The sequence below is a fragment of the Serinus canaria genome, chromosome Z, assembly GCF_022539315.1.
Source record: "Serinus canaria isolate serCan28SL12 chromosome Z, serCan2020, whole genome shotgun sequence".
Lineage (NCBI taxonomy): Eukaryota > Metazoa > Chordata > Aves > Passeriformes > Fringillidae > Serinus > Serinus canaria.
In genome coordinates, this window is record NC_066343.1 from 61,964,465 (window position 1) to 61,979,687 (window position 15,223).

General features: G+C 38.3%; 1 long non-coding RNA gene across 1 annotated transcript; it reads right to left on the reverse strand.

Annotated features, from left to right (window-relative positions):
* Positions 1-9,819: 9,819 nt before the first annotated feature.
* On the reverse strand, positions 9,820-14,667 carry LOC115485069 (uncharacterized). Its single transcript, XR_003945806.2, has 3 exons — positions 14,569-14,667; positions 14,005-14,138; positions 9,820-10,093 (listed from the first exon to the last, which is right to left on the reverse strand). It is a non-coding gene; the product is annotated as an uncharacterized LOC115485069 (long non-coding RNA).
* Positions 14,668-15,223: the final 556 nt, after the last annotated feature.

The following is a 15,223-nucleotide window of genomic DNA, read 5'->3' on the forward strand; positions in this document are numbered from 1 at the left end:
TATGTCTGCAGTTTACCATTGAAAAACCTGCCACAGTTACCCTGCATATTGAAAGACCTGTTGTTTCTTATAAAACTGTGATGAAATGCTGCACTACAGCATTGCAAGGACACTACAATAATAAATTGAAGAGAGGCAGAATTAGCTCCATAACAACATTTCTCATGAATAATATTTTTTGTTCTCCTCCTTGCCTGCAAAGAGTGTTTACTGATTTTTTCACACTCAACAATGGGAATATCACAATTTGTGTCAGTATTCACCATCACAGCAGATATTAGAAGCTCTGATTGTTTTTCATAATAGTCTGAATGATTTTCTAATTCTTGTTAAAACTTATATATGGATTTAACCACTAACCTTTCTTGGGATGAAATCCAGAAACCTTGTAAGTCAATGAAAAACCTGTGATAAACTGAAAGAAATTTTAACCTTGTTCTTCACAGCTTTGAAACATGTATAGGCAGCTGTAACACTGCCAGTTGTTCCAGCTTTATTATGAGGAGAGAGAAAAAGGCTCAGAACTGGTTACATTCTGCTGTGCAATTTGGATTTCTGTTGAAGGCTCTGCACTTGCTTAGTATTAAAGAAACTGGGATTGCCTATAGATAGGCTTCAATATTTTTTTGGGATTCTATGTTTCGATACTACTGAATGTTTATATAAGGAATTACATTCTTAGTGCTTCCTGAGTTTGTAAGAAACAAAAGAAAAAAGTAAACATGAAATGCAAACACAAAAAAACCTCACACACATATACTAATTACTTGCCCCAAAGCCAGTATTAGTGTTTTGTTAGCCTCAGATTTCTCAAATCTACACAAATGAATAAACACCATGATATAAACATAAAGAAAAATCTTCACACATCAGAAATTAGGAACCCTTGGCCTTAAGCATAAAGGCTTTCTCAATCTAACACAAATACAACCAAAAAAAGAGGATGAAAAAAGACAACTGGAAGTAAATTATATAAATCTTGTTTTGGTAAAAAACAGTGTAGATGGAAATACTGGTAAGACACTTTTTTTTCTCAAACAGTAGAACTGATGGTAGGAGTCTACTGCAGTGATTTCAACAAGGTCTATTAACTCAGAAAAATCTGATCTATAAAAACATGTTTATCTTGATTCTCTTAGTCCTGATATTAGACATCAATCATTCATGGAAGCATCATCTTGCAGTTTGCAAGGACACTGCAGAAATAAATCCAAGGAATGGCAGGAAGTATTCAATTTATTTCCTATTATTTGAGTTTTCTGTTTAGAGGCCAGTGAAACCACTGTCCTTACAATTTCTGCACAACATAACTCAAGAGGCAGCTCATTCAGAAAACACTACTGCTCTCAGCCAATATCTTGTCTGAACATTAGGCATCTTAAAGTTTTATTCAGAACATGCCTGAAAGTGCTTTGTTTTCCACTCATTGTCTGCAAACTTTCCCTGCAATTAGTCCTAACTATGATTCTTGAGAAGGTTGGTGTTTTCCCAGAGTTCAATAATGTGTGTGTCAGACTAGGTTCCAAGTAAAAAGCGGCTTAAAACCCCCTTTCTTGCCCTTTTCACTTGTCTCAAAGATTGGACCAACACTGAGATGCAGGAGCTAGAGATTTAGCTCCTTGTCTTCCAGGATGTATCTAAACACACATGTTCTGCCTCCTGAAAGAAAAAAACATATTGCAAATGCTGGAATGGAAATCTGTTCTGTCCTCCCAGTGTTTTTCACTTTGTGTGGAGTCGTTGAATATTCATGGAAAATGGTAATGCTTTTCATGACTTCATGCTCTAGTGACTATAGCAGTTTCCTAGGAGAAGGGAGAGCTGATGTTCTATTCTTGACCTAATTAATATTTCATTATCTCTATTAAATGGGAAAGAAAAAAAAAAAAGAAAGAAGAAATCAAAACTCTCTCACTGTTCATCCACTCATCTCCAGTACAGCTCAAAGTCCTGAAGCACAAAAGTCAATGTGGTCTGCTTGCAGTCCAGAAAAAATCATCATCATCCATTTCTTTCTTACTCTTTCTTACTCACTCTAGCAAAAGTGCGAGCCTAGGACCCTTCCCTTCCCTTCCCTTCCCTTCCCTTCCCTTCCCTTCCCTTCCCTTCCCTTCCCTTCCCTTCCCTTCCCTTCCCTTCCCTTCCTTCCCTTCCCTTCCTCCCTTCCCTTCCTTCCCTTCCCTTCCCTTCCCTTCCCTTCCCTTCCCTTCCCTTCCCTTCCCTTCCCTTCCCTTCCCTTCCCTTCCCTTCCCTCCCTTCCTTCCCTTCCCTTCCCTTCCCTTCCCTCCCTTCCCTTCCCTTCCCTTCCCTTCCCTTCCCTTCCCTTCCCTTCCCTTCCCTTCCCTTCCCTTCCCTTCCCTTCCCTTCCCTTCCCTTCCCTTCCCTCCTTCCCTTCCCGTCCCTTCCTTCCCTTCCCTTCTCTTTTTGTCTTTCTTGTCTGTCAGACATTGTTTACTCAGTCTAAATGCTAGATGCAGCAGCATGGAATATACCTTTGAGACCAGATATCTTGCTGTGTTCTGCAAGATATCTGAGGGTTACTGAATTTCTTTTAACTATAGATCTTAAAAAAGATAATTGAAAAATGAGCAATTAGTTGAAAAAAAAATTCAACATAGTATCTCAAGAAATTTAATTTGTTCATCAGTAATGGGTTACAACAAGGAAGGGAAGAAATCATCTTAAGAAAATGTTAAAATTTTCTTGAAGAGAATATGAAAAAAGAGATCTTTGAGGCAGAATGAGAAAAGAAGTCATCTTTGGAGAAATGCTATTTCTCTAAAACGTTGAGGTAGGAATGAGTAATTAAGAAATCAAAGCCCAGATTCTTGGATTACTTTTAGTGCTGATTTGTTTTCATTTGAGCTACTGTCCCTGCCCTGAAAAAATGCCAGGAATCTTCCTTGTAACTCTTATTTTCCACTTTATTTGATATTTTATCCCGTATAGGTAATTTTCTGTGCTTAATAAGGCAGAAATAAAGCATGAAAGAGATTACTTCAGAAAGAACTCTTCATTCTGAGTACTGGCTTGCAGAGTTTTAAAGGCAGTCTGCCATACACAGTGGAACTTTAAAGCAAAGAACCCAGATATTGAACACAGAAGCAAGCAAACATATCAGGCTAAATAAAGTATAAACAAACTTTTAACATTTTGTCTACAATGTCCTTGATTGTTGAAAAAAATCATGGTGAGAACCCTGCACAAAATGGGTGTAGATGTTCATGCAAAAGGAAAAGGCTGAAATACTACATACATGTTATGTAGTATATTTTCATGTTTTGCTTATGAAAATGATAGTTGACATAGCTGGTGTCAGACCAGCTAAGATGGCACACGGAACCCAGAAAGTTACTTAGGGTTGCTAGGATAAGGTGAAACATTTTGTTAGTTTTCTGGAAGTGTTAACATCATCACTCCATTTATGCTTTGTTTGAAACAACATTAATTAATCGTCTCCAGATAATATCTTGAGCTCAACCATTTATTTGTGACCCGTTTCAGTGCCTTATTATCATTTTTATTTCCCTGTCCTAGTAATCTAATATAAAAGTTGTGGTTTTTCCCCAGCCTTTCAGCAAAGGTATTGAGTTGTTATTTCAAAATGAAAAGCTGATGTTCAGATCTCTAGTAATGATGAACCTGTTTCCACAGGTAAAATGTAATTATGTAGTTGCAGACCAAGTGAAATATCACAGTTTCTGGTTTTCTTTCTTGAATGGCAAGGAACAGAATTTAAGTCATTGACCCTCTCTATCTTTCATGTCATACAACAACTCAGATCAAGTTTTTGGTATTGCCCTTCTATATAAACAGTGCTATCCACCAGACCCCACAATGTGTTGTTTCCAAACACTTTTCTTATGGATCTTGTGACAATAGAAAGAGCAAGGCCAGATATTCTTTTGTGATCCTGCAGCTATTGGAAAAAGGCAGTAACTGTTCTCCTTCTTAGGCATTGAGGTAATTTCCACCAAGCCACCAATTTTGAAGGAACAGGGGCAGATGATGGAATTTTCCACGGACCACAAGTTGTTATGGCTGCCATGCCCTGTACTTCTGTTCAATATGCATTCTCTAGCATAAGCACACCACAGTTTGTTTTAAGCCCTTATAGAACACTGCATTGACAGAACACTCAACCTAACATTTTCCTAGGAGAAGATAATGAGAACTTGGCACTCGTTACAAACTCTTAAAAGACACAACACCTCATAGTCACAATGGCCTAAGAACAACAAACAAAAGAAGAGGTTTCTTCAATGTTGCTGTTAAGTTGGATAAATTGAACAATTTCTAAAATGTGTCAGAGCAGAAAAGTACAGAAGTCCAAAGGACTGATGTGTTCCTAGCTGAGCTGGGGAATATGCATATTCCTCTGTGTCATGCAGCTGGAAATGCAATTGCCCTTGATCTTGGGGTGATCAGTATGAGACTGGTTTCTGGAAGTTCCAGCTCCCCAGGAACCACCAGCTTCCTGGCTAACTGTTTTCCTGGAAGCCCAGGCTATGCTTCTACAACAGTTATTAAAAGGGGAATGTAGCTGTAGAGTACTTAGCTTTTAATGGAGTGTCTTTCATGACATTTGGTTTTCAAAGGCAAGAAATTCTAATTAAGACCAAAAGAAAACAAAAAACCTCAAACCAAACCAATCGACCAAGCAGCTAAACTGAAGTAAAAAAAGATTTAAAACAAAAGTAAAGAAAAAAAAAAAGAAAGAAAAAAAGGAAGATAACTCACTCCCCCTGACCTGATCTTTGATCTTTAAGCTTGTTTAGTCCCAAAACACCTGTTGGCATGTTCTAAAAGTCTGTGTATTTCTGCTATTTTGTCCCAATACAGGAAAATTACTTCCAGAAAGAAAAGCTGGAAGATTTACTGCTTTCATCTCAAGTAGCTCACTGTCTTTATGTGTTGATAAGTTAAATACAAAAATAGAGAACAGTTCAGAGAAAGAACAAAGTAAGTGAGCCAGATTAGAATACCCTGAAACCCACACTTTCAACTGCTGTTTAAAACCAGGCCTGATTACTAATGGAACTGTTTCTCTTCAGATATCTCCATAAAGTCAAAGTTGCAAGAAAGCTTGGGACTGTGGGTGTCACCAGGGAAATAAAATATTCTTGTGCTTGTGGCTGGTGAACTCATGTCAAAATCAGCAGTTCTAATGTCTAAAATAAAAACAACAATGAAATGGTCTATTTACAATCTTCTAAAATATCATATTGCATTGACTGTGTACACTGAAAATGCTCATCATTGTTGTTAAGAAGACATAGAAGAACAATTTGTCTCTTACTCCACTCTTACAGATTTGGAAAAGTCACCAAATTATTATGATGTCTCCAATATTTGAAAATATTTTAAGTGGATTTAAATATTTTGGAACATTAAAATGCCACATGAAAACACAATAATGGTCAGAACTGGTCTGAAGAAGGTACAGCGTCATAGCAGTCATGCAGAAATTGCAAATAATGAGAAATGAAGTAGAAAAACTTGATTTAAACTTCCCTTTATGTTCCCATTGGAGGTTGAAAATTTATCATGAATATTTAGGCGTGCAAACATCTGAGATTTGTAAAATGTCATCAGACTCCCACTCTCCTGCTACTGAATCATAGAAGCGCCTAAAATGTCCAGCTACACAGCTACACTGACATTCAAAGATCCCATGTGTCTAAGCTATATTGGTAGACATCTCCAAATGCTTTCTTAACTGGAAAAGCATAAATAGATATTAACTATTGCATCCTGCTGGAACCCACAGACTAGTGGGTTGTAGGCCAGCCTTCATGTCTGGACTCAGCCCAGATCCCTGCATAGAGCTCTGCTTATGCCTTTTATTCAGCCATTTTCCATGCAAATGATGCATGGTTTCAATGGGAAATGGAGACCCCTTCATGCCTCTGCCACCTGAAGACATCATAGGAATAGCAAGAACCACTGATATCCTGTCTATCATTCAGTTTCACCTACAGGTTGTTTTAGACCTCTTCAGGCAAAGACAAATAGTTTTAATGGGAAGAATGTGCAACCCTCTCCTGCTCAGGGGCTGGAGTAATTTCTAGAACTGTTGAGTGTGTGTTTCCTCAGGTTGAAGTGATCATGGAGAAGAGACGTATTTTTGAGCAATGTTTGACTGTATTCAGTGTATTATGGTACAATTATTCCTGCAGCAAGGAGTTTGTGTGCCACACAGCTCATGGTACTTTGAGTTAATTCTTTTGAAGTTAAGAAAAGATTAGATCAAAGTATTTGTTTAGGGACCTATTCGTTGCCTGCTGGACTTTGAGGTTCTTTTTCTCAGAGTTCAGCTTTGATCCTCCTTAATACAAAGTTGAATGATCTCATTATTACATATTTTTTTTAAAAAAGTCCTTGCAGGTATACCTAGGGTCTATAAGTATTTTGCTGAAATACTACATTCCCAGCTTGAGAGGCTTGTATTAAATCTAGCACCACAGGTTTGATGAAATTCCAAATGCCCGTTTCAAAAGTTTATCAATCTTTAAAAACTATTTTAATGAATGAAGGCATTTCAAATTTACATTGTCAATTATATTGCAGATAAAATATAGAACAAAAATACCTAATTGTTCTTATAATAACAGCCTGTTCACATTTTTCTTTTAAATATTACAACTTAGGCCTTACTGATAAGAAAAATATGCAGTTTTTCAACAACTTTACAAATTATTTTTTTTAAGTCAACTACTGCTTCATGCAATTATAAATTATATGAAGCTGAAACTTACGGTAAAGTCAGAAATGCTGTGGTTTGGCAAATCATGCCTTCTTCTGTAAAGAAAAGAATACTGGGACTGAGTTTTCTTTCACTGATTTAAATGATTCTTTTATCATGTTTTCCTCCTCTATTTTGACTAAGGATCCTGGGAGCAGGAACCCTCTCAACCTATGTTTGAGCAGCATTCGAAAAAAATTAACCACACAGCTGACATGAGATGCCTAGATATATCTAGAACTAATACAGTTAGAAAAGCAACTTTTATTAAAAGTACTATTAAATTAATGCTATTAAAGAACTGATATCTTATTCATTTATTCAACAAAGTGTTCTCTGGACCAGAATTTTGTTATCTGGTCTTTTCTTAAAACAGGAAATATTTGTTTCAGATAAGCTCACCCACACAAGCCAGCAGAAGCCAGCAAGAGAAGGCAGCTGTCGTCTCACAGAAGTCCTGTAGAACACAGACAGCTTGGAAAATCCTAGCTATGTAAACTCAGAGGTTGGGGTCAGACTGCATCTGTAAATATATCCGAGTGTTTCCAATAAATCACTCCTTTAGATGACAGAGTACTTACTAATTTACAAAATCATTGTTTTTTGGTAGGCTCAGCTTGGGGATTTCGGGAGAGAATCCTAAAATAGCATTTACCACCCTGTGGTGTTTAGATCCTTTCAGTAAATATGCATTCCTTCCAAAGCAAAACTCTAAACAGCCCCAACTACCTAAAAATTTCTCTAAAATGTAGAGACATCAGGGTTTTTTTTCTGTCATTCCTTAAACAATCCCCACAATAATAGCAATATTCTTCCATGAAAAATATGGTCAGCCAATGGAACAATATGATATCCATATCCTAGTCAGAAGAGTGAAAGTGGCAGGTGACATACTGAATATATTCTATTTAATTTTCCTCTAAAATTCTTAGTAGTGTCAGGGCTTTACCAAGGCAAAAATATTTCGATGTGGTTATACAGCCATCACTGGCTGACAGAATAGACATCTTAGCAATCACAGAATATAAATCACACTTACGAATTAAATAATTTATTGTTATATTTATCTAATGCATAACATAAATATAAAATGCTGTACTGCCTACTTCCCAATTTTAAAAGTGCGGGTCAAATAAAATGTAACAAAATAAAGAACAGAAGCCTCTTCAGAAGAGAGAGACATGGAAAACATGAGATTTGCATACTACATTTAGTATTTTGGTTTGTTTGTTGTATTTAAAGTTTCCCTGGAGTATATTTTTTTCTCTCTATTTTTCTCTGACTCAAACAAAACAGTAACTACACTAAAGGATAATATTATTCTTAGGTATGAATTCTCAGTATTTTCTACTCTGCTTTGATGAGACCCCACCAGGAACACTGTGTCCAGCCCTGGTCTCCCCAATTTTAGAGGGACATGGAACTGTTTGGGTAGGCCCCAAAGGGGAAGCCACACAGCTGATAAGAGGGCCAGAGCTGCTTCCCTAAAAAGACAGGCTGAGAAAGTTGGGGCTGCTCAGCCTGGAGAAGAGAAGGTTGTGTGGAGACCTCAGGGCAACCTGCCAGTATCTGAGGAGGGCTGCAGGGAAGCTGCAGAGGGACTCTTCATCCGGGGCTGTAAGGAGTGATGGGGAAAGAGGGGAAATTTAGGTTAGATATAAGGAATAAATTTTTTACTGTCAGGATGCTGGGACATCGGAGCAGTTTGCCCAGGGAGATTGTGGATAACCCAGGCCTGGAATTGTTCAAAGCCAGGTTAGATAAGGCCTTGGGTGGTCTGGTCAAGTGGCAGGTGTCCCTGCCCATGGCAGGGGAATTGGGACTAGATAAACTTCCTTCTGATCCTTAACATTCCATGACTACTATAAATATTATGAAAATTAATATGTTATTCCAGCCATTTGGAGGATGCTTCCTTTCCTTCTTTCAGCCTTTTTTCCCCAGTGCTTCTTATTATTAATTCTCTACATCAAGCTCCAAATCAGCTGTATCCTGTGATCTTCTCACCAGATTAATTCCTGTGCCCACTGTGGTCTACTGCAGTTGTCGCCCCCAGTAACCCTCTATTGATTTTGCTCTTGGACTAGGTCTGACCTTCAGGTATGTTCTGGTTCACCTGCAGCTCCCAGACCCCTGCTCCACACTGCCCCATTCCTGCAATGAGCACAGAGCAATCAGGAGAAGAGTGGAGAGCAGTTTTCTTCATCTCAAATTGCATAGGAGCATTACCAGCATGTTACACATGCATATGAGTATTACCAGCATGTTACACAAGACCTGTAACAATTTTGCACCTCTGCTCCATCCTGATGAAGCCTCGTCTGGAGTCTGTGTCCAGTTCTGGGATCCTCAAGCACAACAGAGACATGGAACTCCTGGAGCAGGTCAGTGGAGGGTGACAAGGATGACCAAAGGACCAGAGCTTCTCTATTACAAGGACTGAGGAAGCTGAGCCTGTTCAGCCTTGAGAAGAGACAGCTGAGAGGGGCCCCCATCAGTGTCTGTCAGTGTCTGCAGGGAGGGGTCAGAGCAGGGACCAGGCTCTGCTCGCTGCTGCCGAGCAATGGGACAGGAGCAATGGGCAGTGAGGGGTGCACAGGAAATTCCATGTGAACATGAGGAAGAAATTTACTGTATGGGTGACCACACACTGGAACAAGTAGCCCAGAAAGGTTGTAGGGTTTCCCTCAAAGGAGATATTCAAGCACCATTGAGATGCAATCCTGTGCTGTGCTCTCTGGGATTGCTCTGCTTGAGCAGGGAGGTTGGATCAGATGACCCACTGTGGGTCCTTCCAACCCAACCAAATCTGTGATTCTGTGAACATTATGTTTCATAAGATGAGAATATTCTTATTTGTTTTTGTGATAATAAATATTCTTTTGATAACAGAATAATCTGAACCACATGTACCAGAAGGAAAATTAAATTAATCACAGATGTACAAAGCTTCTAAAGATCTTCTGAAGGTCAACATATGAGTTTTTAAGCTGCCAGTCTTCAGAAGCTCAACATAGGTGTTTTTAAGCTCCTACTTTTGGAAATACTGGATGTATATGGCTGATAAGTAACAATTTCTTTTTGGTGCAGTGTTTCAAACAGCTTCTTGAACATTTTTGAACATTTTGTGTTAAGACTTTCAAATTCAAACATTTCATGTTCAGGACCAGAATACTCTGCTAGAAGTTCACAAGTTGATGCACAGTCACTCTGAAAAGCGCTCATTTCACGTGGGAGAACCAAGACTCATTAGGTGATTGAGCTGTATTATACCAAAACTACACTTTCCAGCAGCATTCCACTAGAAAAGATAACTTTACAAGTCTTCCTTACGAAGCATGAATCCACCTGGGAGGAAAACAAAAAAAGTTGTCAATTTACTGGTGGTTTCATAATGTGCATTTAATGGTGTAGGGAAAAAGAAACAAGCATATCCCTGAATTTCTCAGAGTTTCTGTAAAAGAAACTAGCATATCCCTGAATTTCTCAGAGTTTCATACAGAATGTATGATTTTGGAAGGAACCACAGCGGCTCAACTGATCCAACCTCCCTGCTCAAGCAGGTCCCCCCCAGTGCACACAGCACAGGATTGCATCCAGGGTGTTCTGGAACATTTCCAGTGAGGGAGACTCCACAACCTCTCTGGCCGATCTGTCCCAGTGTGGGGTCACCCCCTCCGTAAAGTTCTTCCTCATGTTTAGGTAGAGCTTCCTGTGAATCAGTTTTTGCCCTTACTTCCAATTCTAAAGTCAGAAGAAAATTATTTCTGAGTATTTTCTAATAGCCAAGTGCAAACCTATGCCTCCTTCCCCCAGCTTTTATATGATATGATAAAGAATAAATACCAGGAACTAAAAGTCAAACATTAATGGGGCAGGTGGGCGAGGTGGATGAAAAACGTTTCATGTCCTGGTATTACTTAGATTTGTACTACATCCTTTTAGCAATGGAATTTGTTACTCAATCAAAGGTTTAAGAGCTTATGTTTTTTTGGGTTTATTTTAATGGAAAAAATAACCCACAGGGACTGAAAATATCCCATTATGAGCACAGTAGTGGACCAGATCTGCAGTTAAGATTGAGAAAATAAGGAATTTGGAAGAAAAGCAGAACAGCAAAATTAATTTGGAATTTCCTGTTTAGTAGATAGCTTTCAAACTGGGAAATTTTGTCATGAAAATTTTCCTCAAATTCCAAACATAGGTTTCTTTGATCTGAAGATTGAGGTGATACTTTGTGACTGCATTTTTAAAACTCTAGTGACAATTTTTTAAAAGGGGCCATAACTCATTCTCTGTTGTCATTTCCATTTCCTGCCTCTTAAGATCTGTATCTTTGTCCTAAAGAAAACAGCATCATTAATGTACATTCTAATGCTACTTTTATTCAGATAATGCTAAGGTGACCTAAAGGAGAGAACTCTCCATGTTCTAGTCAAGTATTAGAATGAAGCACAGCATTCTTTTTAATGCACATGTCTATTTGTTACAACCCATGGAATCAAAGCAGGCTCAAATACATAAATTATCTGAGATTTATGTTAGCAAATAAAGCTTGTGCAATCATCTGACATTTTCCACAACAGGAATATGTTAACTATGCTGTTCTTGTAGCTGCAGCAGTGAGTAAGAGCTAAGACCTCATGGAAAAGGAGGGCAACCAGTCACTTCCAAAAGTCTGACCCTTGAGTGTTAGGCAGCAGCTGAACTTTCTGAACTCTTTTGGTTGCTTGGTTGGTTGGTTGGCTGGTTTTGGGTGGGTTTTTGGTTTTTGCTTGTTTGTTTGTTTGGTTGTTTTTTTTTGTTTGGGTTTGGTTTCTTTTTATTTGTATGTTTAATGAGTATATCAGGTAGGAAAGTTGAGCAGGAGAAAAGAGGACTGGGCAAGAGAAAAACTTCTCATCTGTGACTGAACATATCCTGGCTAGCTGTGAATGAGGCATCTGCCTACTGCAGTTGTTGAATCCATGGCAAGGTGAAGTTTAGCACACTCCAATGATTTGCCTGCATTTTTGGGTACATGTTCAGTTACAACAGCTTTCCAGCTGTGCTGCCTCAGCTGCTTTGCTGACAGTGTCTTGCTGGCAATTTTAAAGATAGTTCAAATACACAAAAATATCTGGAATGTGAGGAAAAAGTATAAGGCTTTATTTGTCTCTGCCATGGCTTCTTCCATGACCAGCTCTTGTCTTGGACTAACTTTTTGAAATTCCTTTAAGGCTATGTCTCATATGGCAGGGGTGAGTATGTGAGGAGTAGGAAGCATAACACTAACGTTTTCATAATATGATCTTGCTTTCATGCTTTGATATAAAAGTTCACAGGTGATAGTAGCTTATCCTCTTCTGCTCTATCCCATTCAAACATTAATTTTCAGACAGCACAACAATCTCTGTCCAGATTTGTCTGTATTCATCTGCTGCCATCAGTCACGGTCCTGTGAAGGTATTCTTAGAGAGACTGGACTTTCAGAGTTTTCCTTGTATTTGGTGTTCCCCAGCTCTACATTTCAAACATCAGTATTTTTTTTTTTAATAGTGCAATCTTATGCTTTTTCTGCTTTTTTCTACTCACATGTTTTTGTCTTGGACTTATATACTATATTTAGAAACAGGCTTTTATTTTCTAGACCATCTTGTTAACTTGCATTCCTGTCACGACCTTTCATCTTTAAAGCAGATTGCTTCATCAAAACTATTTATCAGTAAAATTTTCAAAGACACTTAAATTAAATCAGGATGACAACTTAGAATTCCTCCAGCCCCACAGAAAGCATAAAAAATTGCTCTTCTTTCTAATTTTGTGTTCAAAACTTTTTGTTCTACTTAATAGAGCAGCTGAAAAGAAGTAATCAGAAAAACAAAGTTCCTATAGCTGAGCCAAAAGGAATGAAATAAGCTGTTCCTAAGTCTGAAAACAGTAAATATAGCCAGGGTGTATTTTCAAAACATGTATGTCAACATTTGTACAGAAAGGGATAGAAACAAATTAGTGGGTCAAGATCAAGAGGAAGGTTGTTTTCATGTTAAAGTGGGAGTGATACAGGTAAGTAAGGACTAGTAGCTAAGATCTGTGGCAAAGATCAACAGTTTAAAACCTCAGAGTTTCTGAAATAAGGACTACAATGTATGTCTCTAAACAATAAAATCCACCCCTGCTTAAGTGGTATAGAGTTGGTATACAGTGAGAGCATAATAAATACAAAACACGTCTTCATACTAGTTGGGATGGAAGAAGTCCTTAACCAGATTTTTGAGGCAAAGTCTTCCAGAATCTAATGTACTATACTTCTAATTGTATAATACCTATTTTATTCCATGTGTTTTCTGCTCTATTTGATACATTCAGGTTCCCAAGTGGTTAATTTAAACATTAATAGAGTCAACAATGTGAATACTTTGATACAGTTTGCAGGCTTTGTAGAACAGCAAATATAACTTTAAATTCAGGTATCTTGGTGGATGACTCAATATGACCCTGCCATGGCACCCACAGCCCAGAGAGCCAAAAATGTCCTGGGCTGCATCCAGAGCCCTGTGGCAGCAGGGCAGGGAGGGGATTCTGCCCCTCTGCTCTGCTCTGCTCTGGTGAGACCCACCTGGAGCACTGCATCCAGAGATGGGCTCCCAGCACAGGAGGGACAGGGACCTGCTGGAGTGAGTCCAGAGGAGGCTATGATCAGAGAGGGCTGGAACATCTTTCCTACAAGAACAGGCTGAGAGAGTGGAGGCTGTTCAGCCTGGAGAAGAGATGGCTCCATGGAGATCTTACATGGGTGCCTTCCAGAACCCAAAGGAGCTTCAGAAAAGATGGGAAAGACTCTATCAGGAAGTGCAGTGATGGGATGAGAAGTAGCCATTTAGACAGAAAGATAGTAGATTTAGGTTTGATTTTAGAAGGAAATTATGTATTGTAAGGGTGGTGAGGCATGGGAACAAGTTGCCTGAAGAGTTTGCGGATGCCTCCTCCATGCAAGTGTTCAAGGCCAGTCTGAATGTGGCCCTGAGCAACCTGATCTCGTGGAAGGTGTCCATCCCATGGAAGGGAGGTTGGAAGAAGATGATCTTCTAGGTCACTTCCAATCCAAACCACTCTATGATTCTGTGATAAATGTCTGGGTAAATGAGACTAAAGTTTTCTTTGGCAATTTTGTTTGTGTGAAAACTGCAAATTATTTATTTACTATACACGGTGTTATAGAAAATGGAAAATCCTTATTGTGAATTCATAGTGCCAGAAAGAAAAATGGATATACTTACATTGTTACAGCTTCAAGTCAGCTTCTTTTGGTTTAAGGATTCGTGATTCTGGCTATAATTCCCATTTACACTCTATACTTCAAGCAGAATTGATTTTAACTTTTCATGACTGTCTTGAGGAATGCAGTAATGCACTGTATTTATATAGGAGGAAATAAAATAGAAAATACATATCACAATAAGCCATTATTTCATTACCACTCAAAAAAAAAAAAAAAGCACAAAGAAGCAGTTTTTGGGAAATATCAGCTCCAGTTTCTGTAACAGAATATTGGAATAGTTTTGAAAAGTTAAGCCCATCTTTTTTCTGAACCTTTGTTTTACTGCAATTAAAATAATTCTGAATTGCTATGCACATGTGATCTGCCTCTCCATTCCCTGAATTTCATTCAGAGGAGATCCTTTTCCCAAGGATCACTCCTTCCCAAATCACAGTCTCCCAATATGATACTGAAAGAAATGTCTTGAGATACTGCACACGAAGTTTCAACAAACAGGCACACTACCTGTAATAAATTGTTTTATTGTCTAAGGAAAAACATTAACTAATTTGATCTTGCTTACCCTTCAGTGAAAAAGCTGGCAAGAATCTGAGGAACATGCCAGTATGTGCTTTGCAACACATGTCAGAGGATAATTTATCAAGCAGGTACTTGTTCAAGCCCTGACACTCGCAGAGGAGATAATGAGTTCTCATATCTTTTGGACTGTGTCAGAGGAAAGTGGGCTGGGTGAGATGGTGCAACAGAGTGTTCCAACAGCTATTTAAAGCTGTTGTCATGCCACTATCCCTTGATCTGAATGCTGCTAAAATGAATCAGGGTCTTCTATACATAATTCACTGTCATTGGCATTGCTGCCTTTCTGAATTCTACCAAGACAAAGAAAATAAATTAAGATATACAGAATAAAACTACCTCAGAGATCAGACATAACTTTATAAGCCTGAGAACTGATATCTAGCAGTATAATTTCCAGTTACCACCAGAAAGTAATAATAAAATTTCTCCAAAAGCCCCCTCAGGTAATAGAAGTCATTGTTTGGTACATTATGGATAAGAGTTTTATTTCTGCCTAGGAAAATTTCTCATATTTATTTTCCCTGAAATTTAACTCCTTTCAGTTAAGGAAAAGCTTAAGCTTCACACTATTTTCTACAGCAAACAAAATTTGTATATAGTCATATATGTCAAGCTTTGCAAGTGAAAAAATATTAGTA